Source organism: Mauremys mutica, chromosome 2 (genome assembly GCF_020497125.1).
Source record: "Mauremys mutica isolate MM-2020 ecotype Southern chromosome 2, ASM2049712v1, whole genome shotgun sequence".
In the NCBI taxonomy this organism is placed as follows: domain Eukaryota; kingdom Metazoa; phylum Chordata; order Testudines; family Geoemydidae; genus Mauremys; species Mauremys mutica.
Genome location: NC_059073.1, coordinates 74,485,105 through 74,504,513, shown reverse-complemented (window position 1 = coordinate 74,504,513; position 19,409 = coordinate 74,485,105). Strand labels below are relative to the sequence as shown.

Genomic DNA, 19,409 nt, shown 5'->3' with positions numbered 1-19,409 from the left:
GCAGAGATAACTGGAACAGGAGGATAGTGCTAGAGGTGCTTTTGGTTCCCAACATACTGCTCCATTAAACTTTACCATAGCTTCTGGTCAGAGATTTAAAAAGAACATAACTATTGTCACTCTTAAAAGTGTTTTTGTTGTTGTTTTGTTTTGATATTTGCTAGTGAAACTGAATGCTAGGCTTGGGTTAGAGAGACATTTTGATGTGCTGTAAGAATAGCTCTCTTTTCCTGGCTACGTAGATGTTTTCACACCAACATATGTAAACAGGTAGACATAGATTATCAGTAATTTATCTTACCTATCCACTTCCCAAATTACCCCAAATTACGACTGATCTTAGAACTTCGGGCCTCAGACTCCAGCCTGCTTAAAAAAATCACATGAAATTAGTCTCAAGATACCAATTTAATGATGTAGTTTTAAAAAAATTAACAAGCCATTGGAAAAGACATGACATGACTCATTAGAGAGCACTACAGAATGGACTGTGGGTGATACCTTATTGTATTCTGATTCGGCCTTTTTAGTTTAAACAGAAGGAGGACACATTCCTTCCTATTTCAGAGTGGAATTAGCCAAACCAGCTGTAGAATGATGCTAGTGCTTGAGGAAATAACTTAATTATTTTTTGATGCTTTTCATATCTAACTGAGACACTTTAGTGGATTACAGTGCACCCAGATTAAATTAACTTGCTCAGGTTTAATATAGATGAAAGAAATATTTGTTTGTTTCTCTGTTTTTGGGAAGATTAATATGAATTTTTAATTATGTGAGAACCTCAAAAAGCTCAAGGGTTTAGTCTGATTTTTAAATACTTTCAGCTATCTTTTGGGATCCCAGGTCAACTTGTTTGACTCTGTTTGGTCTATTTATATTTCATAGAATAAAAAGAACACATGAAAGTTGTTGGATTGACCGAAAGTGTGGAATGCACGAGGAAGGGGGAAAAATATGACTCAGATCAGAATTGTGTAGGAGAAGAGAAAGGGCACTGAGTGAATATATCTTCATCTATAACTACCACCAATCTAAAGACACCAACAACAGAGGCAGTCACAATAGTCTGCTATGCCTCATATTAAAAAGACAATGAATTGACTTGGTAAAGAAAATAAAATGGCAGGTGACAAGCCTGCTTGATGACCCAGAATGGCATCGTATATGGAAAGAGAGAGGGAGGACTAATTTAAATAAAATTAATGGGGATATATTATTGCCTAGAACTGGAAGGGACCTTGAAAGGTCATTGAGTCCAGCCCTCTGCCTTCACTAGCAGGACCAACTACTGATTTTGCTGCAGATCCCTAAGTGACCCCCTCAAGAATTGAACTGACAACCCTGGGTTTAGCAGGCCAGTGCTCAAACCACTGAGCTATCCCTCCCTTGATTTGATAGTCTTAGAGAGAGCTGTGCTACTTTCAGTACAAAATCTGGTTAGTTATAAAAAAAAGAAGGTAACTGTGTTCTTGTGATGGGTGTGTACCTGACAGAGGCCCTGAAGAGGTTAATGTGGGCCTGACAAAGCAAATATCACACCTGGCAGCAGTTGTGAGGGAAAGCAAGCCAGGCTTAATTGATGAAGTCCACCTGGGGAGATGCTGGGTGGTGATTATAAAACCAGAAAGTTTGTAGCAGAAAGGAGGCTCTGAAAATACTGCTAACCCTTACAACAGTATATGGGGAAAAGATGCGCTACCAATGGAGTGAAAACATACAGTTGTAGTCCTAGTGTGAAAACCAGGTAAGCTGTTAAGAACACCTGATGCACACTGGACAATTGCCCTTCCATCATGTGTGGGTACAGTCATAGTTAATCTTTCAGTCACCATTCTTTCTATCTAGAGAGAAATGGACTTGGGGACAATCTGCAACGTGAGTTCAGGAGGAGGAGGAGTACAGTTGAGCGTATAGTAGAGACAGAAACACACATGCACAAAATGAGAAAAAGGATATATAAGAGTAGCTTTCCTTGATATTGAAAATGCATCTGACACATTATGGAAAGAGGGCTTATTGAATCCATAACATCCATGGGCATAAGAGGAAGACTGTATAGGTCGATAAAAGATTTGTCATGTAAAAGAACTATGTAGGTCAGAATAGGGAGATCTTACTGTAACATATACACAAATGGTAATCCACAGAGGAGTGTCATCTGCCCTACCTTATTCAATATAATGATAAATGATTTCTCAAAAAGGACAAGTGCAGGAATAGGCACTTATTTGTTTGCAGATGACTGTGCCATATGGGCTAAAAACAGGAACCAGAAAATAGCTGAGAAGTGAATTAACAAAGCAGTTAGGAAAAGAATGGAATAGGGAAACAGGCCTTTAAATTTTTAATTCTCAAAACTAAAGGAACGATAGTCATTAAAAACAAAATTTAAAAAGATTGTAAACTGTCTATGTGGACAGCAAATAGATGTAATTAGAAGCTACAAATTCCTGGGTGTGACATTTGATAACCAGCTAACATGGAAAGATCACATAGAAAATATTGTAGATAAATGTAAAGGTAAAATGTATCTACTTAGAAGTCTTTCTGGAACCACCTGGGACATGGATAAGAAAGCAGTGGTAATATTTTATAGAGCATTAATAAGATCAATCCATTGAGTACAGATGCCAAGCGTTTAGTTCAGCATAAAAAACAAACCTAAAGAAGTTAGACTCAATTCTAGCCCAGGCATTACACATTGCATGTGGTGCCTTCATCATGACTCCTTTGTGTGTAATGCAGATAGCTGCTAATGAAATGCCTGTAGCATTAAGAATTAAATTATTGGTTTTAACCATCTGGGCAAAAGTCATAGGAAACAGTGAAGATGGAAACACTAACAAATATATAAAGAACACAGGGAATTTAGTGGACAGCATAGGCTGGGGAAACCAAAAATGCCTAATGTTAATAAGATTAAAATATAGACAAAGGAACAAAGAGAAAATAAATTAGCATATACAGCCAAGGGAAAATACATTATAGGTGGAAAATGCATATTGTCCATAAGTCCATTATATAAATGTGGAACTATATAATGAGATGAAAAGGGGAAGGAGAGCTAAATACTGAAACATAGCAAGTTGCTATGTATATGGTAAATGGGGCAAGCATTGTCAAATATTTATGGATGGGTTGAATGATAAGAAAACTGGGAGAGCAGGGAGAGCATTCTGCATCCCAATGCTTGGACTAAAGAAATCAATTAGTCGATCCAATTTTGTTGCTGTTATGACAGTATCCAATATAACACCAACATACAGAATATGAGACCTATTTCCATTGTCATCTTGTCAGATTCACTATCAGGAATACACAGGAGTAAACACTGAAATAGCATGGACTCTAGTGCATGTTGGGATAGCAGGAAATGAGGTGACAGATAAAGTAGCAAAAATGCTGTAACAACCAAAAAAAATGACATAGAGGTCCCTCTAAGTGAACAGATGTTTAAAAACCTAATTAAAATGAACTAAGAGAGGAGTGGCAGGAACTATGGACAAAGGAAATAAGGCAGGAAAGTTTTCATGAAATATACCCTAGAATCGAAAATGTTGACCTATTGCAAGAACCTGAGAGTGTGAGATAGCTCTACTACACATACTTACTGTTTAAGCCACCGTGTTTGGTAACTTCTCCTTAAATAATAAATACAAAGGTGGGCTGTGCAAGGTCAAAGAAGTTGATCACATCTTTTGAGAGTCTAAAGAGTGTAACACTGATAGGGAGATTTTGTATGACAAACTCAGGCCCCTAAAATATGATGTTTACACTAAAATACCTAGTAAGAGCATCAGGAAAATGGGGCAACACTAAAAGAAACATTACAATTTAAAAAAAAATATTGAGAAAAGAGAGACTAACTATATTTCATGAAATCCAGCACCTGATGACTATGGCCTCAGAATGTGAGTCTATGTCATTAAATACAAGAAGAAATAGAAAGGGGGCTCTAGGGAGAAAATCTGCAGCCATTCTCTGGAGGATAGAAGAGGTAGGAGGTGTTCCGGGGGAGTAGACCTTGACTGCCAGCTATGGTATCTCTGGCTGGAGCCTAGGAAAGGCTGGGGTTCTCCTACCACCCACTGGGGAAGGTAGGATGAAAACATCTGAGGTAAGGAGTGTAAGGACCACAGAGCCCAAGGACAGATGGAAGACCTGCTGTCAGGTCATTGGACTATAGCATAGTTGGAGTCTGTTACCCCAGAAAAGGTGGACTAACCGTGGATGGAGGGCCGAGTTGTGAGAAGGGAGACATCTGCGGTGATGGTGCAACCATTGACAGAGGACACCATATGAGGAGATAGCTACTATGCCAGGCCTGGCCAGAGGAGGTGCTCCTGCAGTGAGTGAACCCTTTTACAGTCCTTCAGTCCTATATCACAAAAATTTAAAGCCCTGTGTTTCCCCATTCCATATTTTACTATATCACAAAAATTTTGGTTAGATCCAGAACTCTGGGTCTAGTGTAATGCATTCAACCTTAAAGAGAAATATAAAATGAAATCACAATGCCACTTACAATGTTAAGAGACTGATCCTGTGAAATTCCTGGATGCACTTGTATGTTACCAGATCTGCTCTATTATGAAGTTACTTCCTGAGAGGCTGCAAAATTGCCAGCTGAGTATTTTTTTTAACTCATATCCCAGAGCTACCAGCATGACATTCATCACCCTTGATGAGAGAGACACTCCAGGAGGTGAAATAACAGAGAACTAACCTTAAAATAAACAAAGAAACCACACAGTTAAGTGACTCAAGAACAGAGATCTATCTGCACGCTGGGATTTTTACGTGAGTCTAAACAAATTAGTCACCCAACTACTACTGAATTTCAGTGGGATCTGTGCACCCAATTAGATCTGGGTGAGAAATGATTTTCCCATCCCATGAAAATTTCAGGAAAAAAAATCAAATTCAAAAATTCAAATTCAAATTCTGCATCAGAATGAGACTGAGACCTTTCAAAATTTTTCATGAAAAATCAAGGTGAGCTCTACCTCAGAAGCCAATAGCCTAATGATTAGGGCACTCTCATGGGCTGTGTGAGACCCAGGTTCAAGTCCTTGCTCTACCTGACTCAAAGCAAGGGTGTGAACCTAGTTCTCATGTCCCAAGTGAGTGCCCTAAGCACCAGGCTGTTGGTTATTCTGGGTCAGTCTTTCTGTGGTTTTGACCAGAAGTTCTGCCTTAGACTTGAGAAGCATTCCCTATAAAAGGTTCACTGAAACTGACTTTTTCCCACATAATGTTTGGTTTCAATGAATTGGCATTGTTCACTGAAAATCTGTTTCGTTGAAATATTTCCAACCAGCGCTACACCTGTTCCCCGTGGGCTACTCTAAAAATCCCAGCTGCAGTATCATAATTTTTTGAAAAAATGTTGCTGACCCAAAAGGAAGGTTTCAGATATCTTTGTTTCCTAATAGCTGCATTTCAGAGCAAATTACACTCCATGAGAACTTTAGGCTTTTTATTTATGCAAGTGCCAAAACTCTGCAAACAAATTTCAAATACCGCTTCCTTAGTGTCAGATGCTTGCAGCCAGGCTAGTTGAACCTTAAAAGCTGTGAAGAGGAAACTTCTTCATAGCTTCTTCATCAGGCTGTTGAAAGGCTTGCTGTAAATTATCCTTCACTAACTGGGTGCAGAGGCAGTTTCAAATAATCCTAGTCTATCATTACTTTTTTTGGTCATCCATCACCGTCAATGAATTTCTGAAAACTTTGATAAATAGAGGTTTGTAATGTGCTACAAAACTCACACTCCCTTTGAAATGCTAAATAACTAATAGCTCAGGGTTTCTCAAACTGGGGAAAGCCCCTGGCAGGCCAGGCTTGTGTTGGGTGTTTACCTGCCCCGTCCGCAGGTCCGGCTGATTGCAGCTCCCACTGGCTGTGGATTCCCGCTCCGGGCCAATGGGAGCTCCAGCAGCTCCCGCTCCGGGCCAGTGGGAGCTCCAGAAGCTCCCATTGGCCCGGAGCAGCGATCCACGGCCAGTGGGAGCTGCGATTGGCTGGACCTGCAGACAGGGCAGGTAAACACACTGGCCCGGCCCGCCAGGGGCTTTCCCTACACAAGCGGTGACCCCTGTTTGAGAAACCCAGTAATAGTTGTACCCAGAGGGTGGCTGTCAAACTTGGGGTTCAACCCAGACCACTGAGAAGTTTTATCACCACTTGTCTTATAACCCTGAGTGCCTTATAATGCTCTGCTGGTGTAGCTCCCAGTCAGCAACTCTGACTCCAGCAGCCTGCTTGTTACACTAGAGCCACACACTGGTGGCAACCAGCCTTGGTTACTATTAGCAAAGTGACCCCAGCACCCCCCTTCCCCTATTCCTGAATTTCTCCAAAATCATCTGTCCTTTCCTGGAATATTCAGAGGAGTAATAAGGTCTGTTGCTCCTTTTAAAAGACAAAAACAGAGCAGCTTGTGCTGGTTCCTGTTCCTCCTGCACTGATGGTTGCAAGTGTGCAGATTCTCTTCCTGCTGCAATGATCAATACAAATGAATAACCCATTGAATTTGGGCCATACCTGGTTTGAGGTGTTGGCTTCTTTCCTGTGTCTGGAGAAAATCTGTTTATCAACCCCCCTGACATGCCTGGTCTAAACACCTTTTTGTGACAAACTTTAAAGCATATTATTAGGGAGAATCCAAAATATCACATAGCATTATTACATATATTTTACAATATTATTGACCAGTGTGGTGTTAGCTTTCAAATGATACCTCACATGGAATATTTTTTTACAAAGCCATTGCAGTATTGCATGGTGTGAATACAGGGGTGTCTAGGTTTATGGTCGCATGCTTTGCAAAATAAATACATGAACAGCCATAGTTTATGGTGCTAGTATTCAATTCTGTTAACCCATAATTGCACGTGGTTGTAGCAGATCCATGTGATGGCACTAGAATTTGTCAAAAAAATCTGCTGTCCAGCATTTGTGAGTGGAGGAGGGGGTTCACTCTTGGTAAATTATCCAGTTATAAGAATATTTTTGTTTTTCTTTTCTTAAAATGTTTTCCCTTGTGTCTGACTGCTTTGAATGTCCTACTTTCCACCAATACAAGCAATATACTGTTGAATGCTGGTCATTAATTTAAGAACCATGGTACCTATCACTGATATTGTTGCATAGAGCTTTTTGTACAGAGCTGAACTAGGCCAGCGCATACTGGGCATTTCTCTATGCTTAGGTGGTGAAATGGCATACATTTGGCCATGTGTAAAAAAAAAAAAATAATAAAAAAAAAAAATCCTTGACGCTTTTGTCTTAAATATTAATAGTAATAATTATTCACTTAGATGTGAGAAATATTTATGGACAGTATTTAGGATGAGAAGAGTTGTTGCTAAACATTCAGTGCTCAAGTCTTAGGCCCAGACTGCAAGTGGCACCTCGTGAAGCCATTCAGAGATGAGGTCATTTTGTTTTCCTCTCCTTTGCTTAGTGTCTGATGTTTGACAGCACTGTGAGCCTTCTGTGAGATCTGCTGAGTGAACGTGTGTGTGTCTTCTCTACTGTAGCCTTTGAAGATTTGGCCTTAAGAAGTGGTTCTCTTTGAAGATGTTTTATTTACAATTTAACATATTTTAGTGGGTTGGTCATATAAAATCACTTACCACATGCATTCAAAATTACACTGTTATCAAGACTGAGTCTTGCATAAATACATAATTAGTGAATCTTATGTAGTTACTTTATATGTTCCGACTGATGTTTTTAAAAAAAAACAAAACCCAAGCACCAAGCTCTTCTCCATCCGGTAAACACTTAGGACTAGACTGGCTTTTAAATCAAAGACCCATAAGTAGTGTTGTGGAGCTGTGAAGCCCTAGGAAGAGCATTGTGCCTCAGATTGGGTTCTTTTTCCACTCTAGAGAAAGCAGCTGGGATTCCAGCTTCTTCACTTCCCCTTCCTTTCTTTTAAAAGTGATATCTGGGACTCTCTGCTTCCCTGCTTCTTCGCAGTCCTCCAGCAAAAGCAACACCTTTGATGCAAGGTTCCCTCACTCCCACTGCTAAGTTAATGGTATCTTAGCTGTATGCTCCTTGTGGTTCTCATTCTTTGAAGGGTGGGGAGGAAGGGAACAACAGTTCAGATGCTTCTCTACTCACCTCTCACCCTCCCTTCCAGGGAAGGAGCCAGTCCTGGTCCCAGTCTATTTGCCTGGCTAAAATCTTTGTTTGTCCTGGTGAGTGGGTTTTTCAGGCATTATGGCTATAAATATCAGTTTGAAAGCAAAACATTGCACTGAGAAGAGAGAATATATATATACATACACACGCACACTTAGGACTCAAACTCTTTCCTGCAACTTTAAATTCTGCATTTGGCTTTCCCCCATGGATTATATTCCACAAAGCTGGTGGTTACTGGTCCTACCATCCACCTTTAAGAAGATTTTTAGATATTTTGGAGTTGACTCATTGTATGTCTCAAACCTTACAAATAAAAGGAAACATTTCAGTTTAATTTTCAAAATTAGATTAAACAAAATGAACTAGATCTGTCCTGTTGCTCTTGTATCATTGTGTATTCCATTATGGAATGACTATATCAAAAAAACTCATAACACATGATAGTGTCCCAAAACTAACCCTGACAAGGAAATGTTTTCACACTTCAGAGAACATCTAATTCTAAATTTTCAGCAGGGAATACCTATTTGTGAGAATTGCAATTTCCTGCTGTTGAGAAGCTTGGATGATAAACGTGATGGCAAGTCTCAGCATACAAGTGTTTGTCATCTCAACTGTTATCAGTCCATTCAAAGTAATGGGTTTTTGTTAACCACCAGCAGAAGTAAATTGAGCTTTTGATTCCCGCTCCCCCCCCAAAGAGATTACATATATTTCTTAAAATATAATAGAGCATTAAAAGCTAATTCTTTAAAGTATGATCTTGCTATTTCCTTCTAGTATACAGTACATCTGCCTCCATCAACAGTTTTTTTTTTAATTGGCCATGACTTGTGGCAGCAACTCTACAATAAGCCTGGTTTAGGGATTTCAGGGTACTGTATGAGAAGGATCAAAGCTTTGGCCTTTCTGTTCCTTAAAGCTTCTTAGTTCCTGGAGCCTTGTGCCATTTATTTTATTTGAGCAGATGACCTTTTCTCTTTATTTTACAGCCAGGCAAAGCAAAATAAAATCTTGGATTTTCCACTACATGCATCCGATGAAGGGGGCTGTAGCCCACGATAGCTTATGCTCAGATAAATTTGATAGTCTCTAAGGTGCCACAAGTACTCCTGTTCTTTTTGCGGATACAGACTAACACGTCTGCTACTCTGAATCTTGGATTATGTTAGTGAGAGAGCTAGTTCTTATTGTGGGGATGTCAGTAGTAACTATGTAGTTTGAGGGTGAGTCCAGTCTAAATCTTGGTTTGGAATAAGCTTTGTTTGCATGTAGGCATGAGACAAAATCTTTCTGAAAATAGGGAAGGTGCCAGTGTGACTGCCTGCTGGGGGACATCCAGAGCTGTGAGCCTCTGTGTTACCGCTCTTAGTCTAGGCAACTGAGAGTTTTGCTATTGCTAAGCTATGTCAGCTGTGCGATACACTAGTTCATCTGCCTTGACAGCAGACTCTTCAGGACTCTGCCAGCCCCAATCTTGTGTAATAAGTAACAACCAGTGAACCCCAATTCCTGAATTCACCAGAAATGTCTTTCTGCCGTGTTCAGTCTCTCTCTCTCTCTGGACACTCACACAAGCTATTAAGCTTGCTGCCTCCAAAGAGAGAGAACACCCACCAGCCTGTTAGATTATCTGAAGACTTGCACTTCACTGTAATACACAGCACTAATAAAACAAGAATAGTTGACTAACAAGAAACAGAGATGTAATTGATAACTTGTTTCTTTTATTCTTATTTATGGTTACAAGTAAACAAAACAAAAAACCCGTGCTTTCTAGTGACTAAAACTTTTCCAGCAATTTGTGATCTTTGTCTAAGCAGGTTTCTCACCTATAGTCAGTTTCCAGCTGCTCTTATCCAGGCTGAGAGGGCACTGAACGCTAAGTCTCTTAAGTGATGAATAACCAGATTGGCTCTTTGCCTGTCTTTATATTCCCCAAATAGAATTGCCTGTCTCAAGATACAGGAAAGTTCCCTGGAATGCAAATTCCCCTCCCTCTTCATGATCATTAAATGGTCATCTCCCCTGCTTGTTAGTTTGATGTTTTGTTTTCTTTATATGTAGGGGTCTACTTACAAATCCACAAAATTTGCTATTGATTCCGAGACTAACTCACAAAAAATGTGTGATTTCTGCACAGCATTTCTCAAAGTGAGGGTCCTGACACAAAAGGGAATCATAAGCCTATTGTAGAGGCAGGGCTGGCTCTAACTTTTTTGCCGCCCCAAGCAAAAAAGAAGAGCGCCGCCCCAAGCCCCCACCCCTCCGAGCGCTGCGCTGCCCAAAGCCCCACCCAAGTGCTGTGCCGCCTGAAGCCCCACCCCCTGAGCACCACGCCGCCGAAACAAAAAAATCCCCTCCAGCGCTGCCCCGACGAACCAAAAAAACCAAAAAAACAAAAACAAAAAAAACAGAGCGCTGACCCACCCCAAGGTGCCGCCCCAAGAACATGCTTGGTCGGCTGGTGCCTGGAGCCGGCTCTGTGTAGAGGGTTGCAGTATTGCCACCTTTACTTCTTTGCTGTTGCTGGCAGTGGCACTGCCTGAAGCTGGGCAGTGGGAGATGGGTGGCTGCTACCAGGCACCCAGCTCTGAAAGCAGCATTGTTGCCAGCAGCAGCACAGGACTAAAGGTTGCAATACTGCACCATGCCATCTGTACTTCTCCGCTGCTGCTGCCTTCAGAGCTGAGTGGCTGGAGACCAGATTTCAACATCTGTGACGTGATTTTCAGGGCTGTGGATTTGGTAGACCCTCTACTTATGTGTAAATGTACATGCATTGTCCTCTGCCTGTAGTCAGGCTGGTCAGGTAAGGAAATATACATTTCTTTGTCTGCGGAGGCTGGGCCTACTTGCCGCCTGCCAAACACATTTTAAGAATATATTTCCAGCACACATCAATAGCTCTTTGTATATACCCTGTACATATATCACACAATGATTTTGGGGACCAGCATGTTACCAGTGTGCATATGATACCTTACATGAAACCTTTTGCATACAGATTGTGACAATGGTGTGTTGAGGTAGTGGGTGTGTCAGGCCTGATGTGACTTATTGTATGATGTTTCCTCTGCCAGTTGGTATTGAGGGGCTCTCAGGCTCCCAGCTGGATCAAAGATGTAAAGTTTTGGTTAAGTAGAAAATAATGTGTGCTTAACATTTTCCCATCAGTTTTTTGTGCTTTTGGTCTCCATGATCTTGGTAGAGAGAGGTATCCTACAGCAAACTCCAGATACAGGTGCAGTTCCTTAGCCATTCAGGAATAAGTCATTTTCCCATCATGGAGCATTTTTTCAGGGAAGAATTATTTAAGAATCTTAATTGTTATGAACAGAAGCAAAAAATCCCGGATTCTCATTTATACTAAGTCCCCTTTATACTACAGAGTGGTATTGGGAGCCTTAGTATACATCAGAAGCAGGCGCTCTGTCTTCAAAGTATATAGTTCATACAATGCTGTCCATGCTACAATGATGAAGCAACTTGATCAACAACTTTATTTTCTAAAAGAGCTGGAAATTACTTAATATTTTCAAATATTATTCATTTAAAGACAAACTTGATAGATTATCTTCTTCCCAGTTCACTGTGAACATAGCAAATTATCTGCTCGGAATCATTAGTTTTCTGTTTCCAATTCTGTCTGTTAAGAGAAGACAGAGAGATTGTATGTGTGCCTACCAAAAAAGCATTTTTCGGCTTCCTGATAGATGTAAAGTGTGGGTGAGGACTTTGTGGAGTACTATCCTGGTAATATTACACACAAACTACCTCTTTTGCCATACATCATAGATGGAATCTGAAAACTAGCCCCAGATGTTTTTTATGCCACTTACATGTCAGAAATGCAACCTTAACTTTCTGCTCACATTTGAAGATTGTTTCCTTCATTCTTCAGCTAGAATAATTGAATCTGTCACTTTGGTCAGAGCAAGTTATCGGCTGGACTAGAAACTTGAGAATTGGATACAAGAGGAAGCACTGACAGATGAGTCATTTATTGAACAATACCATAATATCATTCTAAACAGCACTTCAGCAAATATTTTTCAGTGTTCTGAATCTCTCCTTTTTAGTACAAAAAAAATTCTGTTTACAGACTGAAGATGGTTTAGTTATGCACAAATGGCCAGAGCCTGGACTCACATTTATTCTAGACTGTTCGAGAGGTAGCAGAAAGTCCATTTAAGTGACCAGCTGGAGATACCCTAGGTTTGCTGAATCCCCAGGTGACACAGAGCTAGCATAACTTAATCTGTGCTGTCCCACCCAGCATAGAGGATGTGTGTAGGGGGGCATGGTTGGAGCACTATGTTAATATAACAAACCCTAACTGGCAGAACAGGCCAGTGGGGCCTAGTGCTGCTGGTTGCTCTAAATCATTCCTTAGAATTGATACCTAACACCCAAAGATCAGAAAGCCACAAAGGTGGCTTCGACTCCCACTCTTGAGTTGTGGTGGCTCCAAAAGAGCTGGTCCCCAGGATCCAGCCCACACCATGTATTCTAAATCAAAGTTGTTTCAATTGTGATTCAGATTAAACCATGAGATGTAACTATAACATTTTTAGAATGTTGCCTTATTATGTTGTGGCATTGCTTAGGTTTAACAGGGTCATAGCCCTTCTAATATCTGGGTTTATTTCTCACATATTGTGATACAATTTAAATTAGTCTCTTCCTCAGATGCACACATGCCTTGATTTTATCGAGTCTACATTCTTCGTTGTTACAATGAGAAACCTTCAAATAAGAAGATTAAATAAAGACTAACAGAAAACTCTTTTAAGATTACGTGTGCAAAGCAAGACGTTATTGCAGTTGTGAGAAATAATTCACCTCCTGATAGCAACAAATTGTATTTTCTGTCTACATCTATATACTGCTTGATTCCTCTTGTGATTAGTCAGGTGCAATTATTTGTTTCATGGCATACATATTAAATATTGGTGAAATGCCTGATAGTTTGTAAATTAAATCAGTTATTTTTGCTACAGTGGCTGCAGCCTTACATGTCTCAGAGATAAACTATGATGCCAGTGGGAACTGCTGAGTACTCAGCATTTTTGAAAACACAATCACTTATTTCGATGTCTAACTATGGAGTTAGAAACCTATGTTTTGAATTGGAAAAATCTTGGCCCCACTATAACTGTCTGCTTTCCATGTTCTGCAATGTCATTTGCAATCAATTGCTTTTAGAAAGTGTTATTAACTAGCCTATCTAGTGGGATTCTAGGAAGAAAGTAGTATTGTGAACCTTTTGGTTTGTATTTTGTAGGTATTGTATGCAAATGATGATCCTGGCTCTTTTATGATGATGAGGAGGGATAGCTCAGTGGTTTGAGCATTGGCCTGCTAAACCCAGGCTTATGAGTTCAATCCTTGAAGGGGCCATTTAGGCATCTGGGGCAAAAATCTGTCTGGGGATTGGTCCTGCTTTGAGCAGAGGGTTGGACTAGATGATCTCCTGAGGTCCCTTCCAACCCTGATATTCTATGATTCTGTAGACATAATGCTAACAATGTGCTTTGATTGTGTTGCAAGAAACTTTCTTTTGTAAATCAACAACGTATAATCCCACACCTCTCTTATTTGAAACCACTGTATTTAGAGAAGTGGAGAAAATATACTCTGTTAAATCACACAGGATGTTTGCATATGTTAGGATATTAATGAAGCTGAACAAAGCATTTTGATTATTATCGTGTATTTGATCTATTTTGTATTCCAATATCTTTACTAGACATGGGGCCCACACATAACCTTTGATCTAAACACTTTCTTGACAAGATACTTGGCTGGAGCTAGGTTGACTTACATTAGCCAAGAATCTACCTCACTCCAGCAGTATCATTTGGTCAGTAATGGTTTACCTAAGTCTGCCAGGACTCTAGTCCTGGTCTGCTATTTATTTTACTGTTGCATTATTGTTAATTGACTCTGTTATATATTGCCATTAAGAACCCATGATGATCATAAATACCGACTTTGGTCATTTAACATGTTTCTTAAAGGAACTATGACATCTCTGAAAGACCCAGGTTCAAACAGTCTTTCCTGGTCATGTTTTCAAACCAGGGTGTAATGATGTGCCAATATTAACTTACATTTGTGCAAACTGCTAGGCATGTATTCATGCAAATTAGCCAATTGTGGGCTTTTTATCAGATTTTTTTTTCAGTCAGTTTCTAGATGTACTGATTGTGCCCAGGCAGATGTCCAGTTCACATGTGTACATGCTTATCTAGCTAGCTCCTTAGCCATGTGTGACAGGTTCCCCTCGGAGTGCCACCTGGAACTGGGGTACCATTGTGCCCTCTGATCAGCGGCGGCTCCAGGCCCCAGCACGCCAAGCGCGTGCTTGGGGCGGCATGCCGCGGGGGACGCTCTGCCGGTCACCGGGACGGCGGCAGGCGGCTCCAGTGGACCTCCCGCAGGCGTGCCTGCGGAGGGTCTGCTAGTCCCGCGGCTTCGGTAGAGCATCCGCAGGCAAGCCTGCGGGAGGTCCACTGGAGCTGTGGGACCAGCGACTGGCAGAGTGCCCCCCGCGGTGTGCTGCCGTGCTTGGGGCGGCGAAATGGCTAGAGCCGCCCCTGCCTCTGACCCACCAGTCTGGGATCCCTCTCAGACTGTGCTGCTGTGACAAGATGCAAAGCCCTCCCAGCTTGCACTTTCACCAGCATTCACCAGCTAGGGACACACCTTGATGCAGTTACACGCAGGCTGCCTAACCACCAGTTTCCCAGCCTAGGACTCCAGAGCAGTACTTTCCTGTCCTAGTCAAATCTGGCCAGTATATGGGTTTAACAACCAGTCTGCATCTCCCTCAATGCAGAAAGGACCATGCACACTTGTAGTAACCAAGCTGAGATTTTCCCCAGACACTTTAGTCAAATGCACCCTGGTTTGGATTAAAATATAAAATAAGTTTATTAACTACAAGAGATTTTAAGTGATTATAAGTGATAGCAAACTGATCAAAGCAGATGACCTAGTAAAGAAACAAAACTGCAAACTGAGCGTAGCATACTAGATAGGTAGGATATGAATTAGCATATTCTCACCCTGAGTGATACACAGGTTGGCAGATTCTTGGCTTTGTAGCTTGGGTTTCCCAGATTTTCATACACAGGCTAGCTATCCTTTAGTCTGGGATTATCAATTCCCCCCTGTTCAGTCTTTATTCCTCAGGTGTTTCCAGGTGTATTATTGTATGCAGAATGAGGTACCCACATTATATCATTCCCCCCCCTTTTATATTGTCTTCCCAGTTGCTGGAAAGCTCTTTGCTGTGACCTGGGTCAAACAGTTCCCATTGTCAAGTGTGCTATCTCTGAGAGGTTTCTACACATTTCCTGAGATAATCCATGTGCTTGTGTTCATTTCCTCAATGAGCCATTAACATCGTTTGGCCTTTTTACAGTCTGGATGGCTGCTTGTGGGTGTTTTCAACCGCACAATATGTTTCAGTAACACATACATAGCCTAACTTCACAAACAATGATAGCAAATACAATCCAACGAGATATTAATGTCTAGCAGATCAGGACTTTTAGAATGGTACCTCACAAGACATACTTTGTATAAAACATATCCTAATTACATAATGGTGAATATTGGGGTGCCATGGTGTCACACCATGTTTGAGCAAATCCAGCAATAACAGTTTAAATACAATCAAAAAATGTATAAATGAACAATCATAGTAGGATGAGTCTATGTTATGTTTTCCCATACACACAAAGCAACTAGCTACCGTCAATAAAAATGACCTCCTTTTCAGAACCAAAGCAAACCCGAACACATCGGAGAACAAAATAAAAAGAGCTGATAATCTGACAAAATAAAAAAGATTCTCCACTGCCTGGCCTCTTCAGTAATTTATATCTATGCAAAGTAGGTATAAAGAACAACCACAGTACAAGGGTAGGGTTTTTTGCTGCTATTCATGTGTTTTTTAAACCCTGAACAAGACAATGGTGAATCAGATCCAAAGTGCGTTCTTCTTTGCTGGCAGCCTGCATTTAAGTGAACACAAAATGGCTCCTTGTTTCTATAGACAGCAGAGCCCTTCAAAATGTAAAGTTGCAGTGTATATAGAAAGAAAGGAATTATAGTTACCACATTGCACAACTTGAATGGCTCACAAAATGGTCATACTACACAACTGTCTTGCATTCCAAGTTATCCTCATTTTAAGCAAATAAAAACCAATTAAAAGAATACTTATGCTTTCTAAACTGATCAGTTGTAGTTATAGAATCAGCTCTGACTTACAGGATTTCCCTTTTCCCTATTCAGTCTTCAGGCCAGTCACTTTTGTATGGTTACATAGTTTGATTTAGATCATAATTGTTCATTTGCACTGTAAGAATTTTTTGAAAGCATATGATCATGAATGGTCATGATAAAATGCAAGAGTGAGTGTGCATGTCTTGTTCATGGTGTTCTGATACTCTAGAATCTGTCTGCATTAAAATTTCAAAATAGTTCAACACAATGACATTGTAATACGTACTTTTAAAATCTTCCCAGTGTTTCATGTAATAATAGTTTTTTAGTCATGTAACTACTACCAAGAAAGACTCTTTTACCTGAAATTTTATTTAAGATCAAGTAAAAGCAAAGGTAAAGTTAAGTCCAGGTTTCAAGGACTAAGGTTAGGTGGGAATGAAGTATCTCACAGAACATTTAAATTGAATTATATTGGTGAGTTGGGAAGGGATTGTGTTAGCTTCTTTAATTGCCACTTATTTCAGCACCATAAGGGGCAAATTTTTGTTGTCCAGATTTGTAAGCTATTGTATGTTTACTTACATTTGGAATATTTGTGCCAGTTGGCTAAAATATCAAATCTAGATTTAAAATCTTAATTCTCTAAGTGAGTGGTTGAAGGGAGACTGACCGCTCTGCACCTTTAAGCAGGGGGTGTTTGGCTGGCTGGCCGAATAAGGGGAACAGTATTTTGTGGCCAGTGATGGGTGCGGGGGGAAGGGGGAGACGAAAACTGCTGCAAAAGGGTCAGCGTGGTGACCCCCCTGGGAATGCAGGGTTTAAAAGGGGCAGCTCTCTGCCTGAAACTCCCCTTTTTGCTGTATTCAGGGTATAGTGGCAGGGCCATCCAGCCAATTGCCTGTGGACAACTTGTGGGTTTTTCCACAAGGCTCCGGGGAATTACATTGTTTCATAACCTATCTGAGGTTGACAATGGCATAGCAGGCACCTTGTCTCATTTTCAGGTCCACAGATTTCTGGAGTTGGCACCAGGAGCCAGCCATGAACCCAGGTAGATGCCACTAATGCTCTGGAAGCTTGGCACAGAATGGTTGTCAGTGTGGTGCAGCGATCAGTTGCTCCACGCACATGGCAGAGCTATGAGAGAAGTTCTAATGATTTTATACAATTTCAGCATCAGGAAGGCTGGTAAACAATATGGCCCATTACAGAGGACCATGCTGCGGTACATGCGGTCGTTGGCAACCTGTCAACTGGCATCTTCCACAATCTCGAATCCCCTTTCTGCCATTAGATTAGTCAGTAGGCTAAATGATTATCCTGATTCTTGCAGTGGTTTTTCAGTTTAAAGGTTTTTGGCTGGGTGATCGTGTACTGGTGGGCCCAGGGTGAATTCCCATCATCCCATCACAGCTCATGTACTCAGGGATCTCGGGCATATCCTTGGTGCTATATGTCATAGTGGACAGGAAGCAGCATTCTTGACAGCATTTTTTTTTTTGGTGCTTTCAGGATCAGTGAGCTAGTACCTGGGTCCGGTACGGACTCTACGGGAAGCGTTTTGCAACTGCATGATATACAATGGCATGAGCATTCAGTGATATTACACTTGCGAAGGTCAAAGACGGATCAAGTTGGCCAGGATGAATCTATGATCCTCCGGCAGGATGGTGAACCTGGCGTCTGCCCAGTTCAGGCTTTGAAGGCCTACAGGGTGATATGGCCAAAGGGGAAAGGGCCCCTTTTTATGCATGGTGACAGGAGTCCCCTCACAGCATATCAATTTGGTACTGTGTTAAGGTGTGGACTGATGAGATTGGGGCAGCCAGCCCATGAATTTGGTTCCCACTCATTCAGAATCGGAGCAGCAGCAGCACAGCTAGGTAAGGGAGCAGAGGCAATCCAGGCAATCGGGCATTGGCATTTGGATGCGTATTGAATGTATGTAATGCCTCAGGCAGTAAGTTAGCATTAATTTGTTGTAATCTCATTGCTGATGCGGGACGACTGGCCATGCAGACGGTGGTATGGATCTGCGGGCACCATATTGTCTTTTGGGCGCATAGGCATGCATCCAGGGTACCCGAGGGTTTGCAGCTGAGCTTCAGTGATGAGGCGATACTCAATTGGCATGCCAGGAGGGGCATGTTATATGATCATCTAATACCGCTGCTGTATGCTGTGTGGGCCTGTCAGTGGCCTCCGGATATAATTGTGGTGCATCTTGGGGGAAATGATTTGGGAATGCTTAAATGGGTGGAACTAATGCTCCAAGCAAAGAGGGACGTGGGGCTCATCCTTTTATCTTTTTCCAGGCGTTAACATTGTTTGGTCAGACATGCTTCAGTGCAGGGTCTGGCAGGGAGCCATGACCCCCCCAGGGTGGACAGGGCAAAGAACTATGTGAACAGGGAAGTAGCTAAATTGCTTGGGATTATAGGAGGAGCAGTAATTTCACATCCTGGCATAGTATATGGGGCAGTAGAGTTGTTTCAGGAAGATGGGGTTCACCTGTCTGATTTAGGTGCTGTCATGGTTTTTAACTGATATAAAAGATTCACATTAGGAGATGTCTGGGAACCCGACTGGGTTTGGGGGGAAGGCATCCAAGCTAATTTCTGGCACCTCCTTGTGGTGGAAGTCCAGTGCAGGTACTCCATAGGAAGGTATACAGTGACTGGATAAATGGCTTGGAAATTGACTTAAAAAGGGACTTTCATTAAAGGAACAAATGGGGGTGGTTGGAAATTCCTATGATTGGTATGGCAGGGAGCCAACCCCCCCATTCTTATAGCCCTCCTTAACCGTCCTACGAGGGGGTGGATGATAAGGTCCTGGCAATGGATTTGCTGGAGAAGAGAAAAGAGGAGGAGCTGGTGGAAGCCCCTTACCATACCCAGGGGAAGATCCTGGCAAAGGATTTGCTGGAGGTACTTGGATGGAAAAAGAGGGGGAGCTGGTAAAAGCTCCCTTGGTAATTATGGAATAAACATGAGGTTACCT

At 41.5% G+C, this 19,409-nt stretch overlaps 1 protein-coding gene across 2 annotated transcripts in view; it reads left to right on the top strand.

Moving 5' to 3' along the window:
* SNTG1 (syntrophin gamma 1) overlaps positions 1-19,409 on the top strand; it is a 536,067-nt gene that overhangs the window by 114,979 nt on the left and 401,679 nt on the right. Inside the window, exon 1 of one of the 2 annotated variants that reach the window (XM_045008057.1) lies at positions 1,651-1,747. The exons of the other annotated variant lie outside the window; for it this stretch is intronic. The gene's annotated coding sequence lies outside the window, so the exon portion shown is untranslated. Of the gene's footprint in view, positions 1-1,650; positions 1,748-19,409 lie in introns of those variants that run through there. 2 annotated transcript variants of the gene reach the window in all.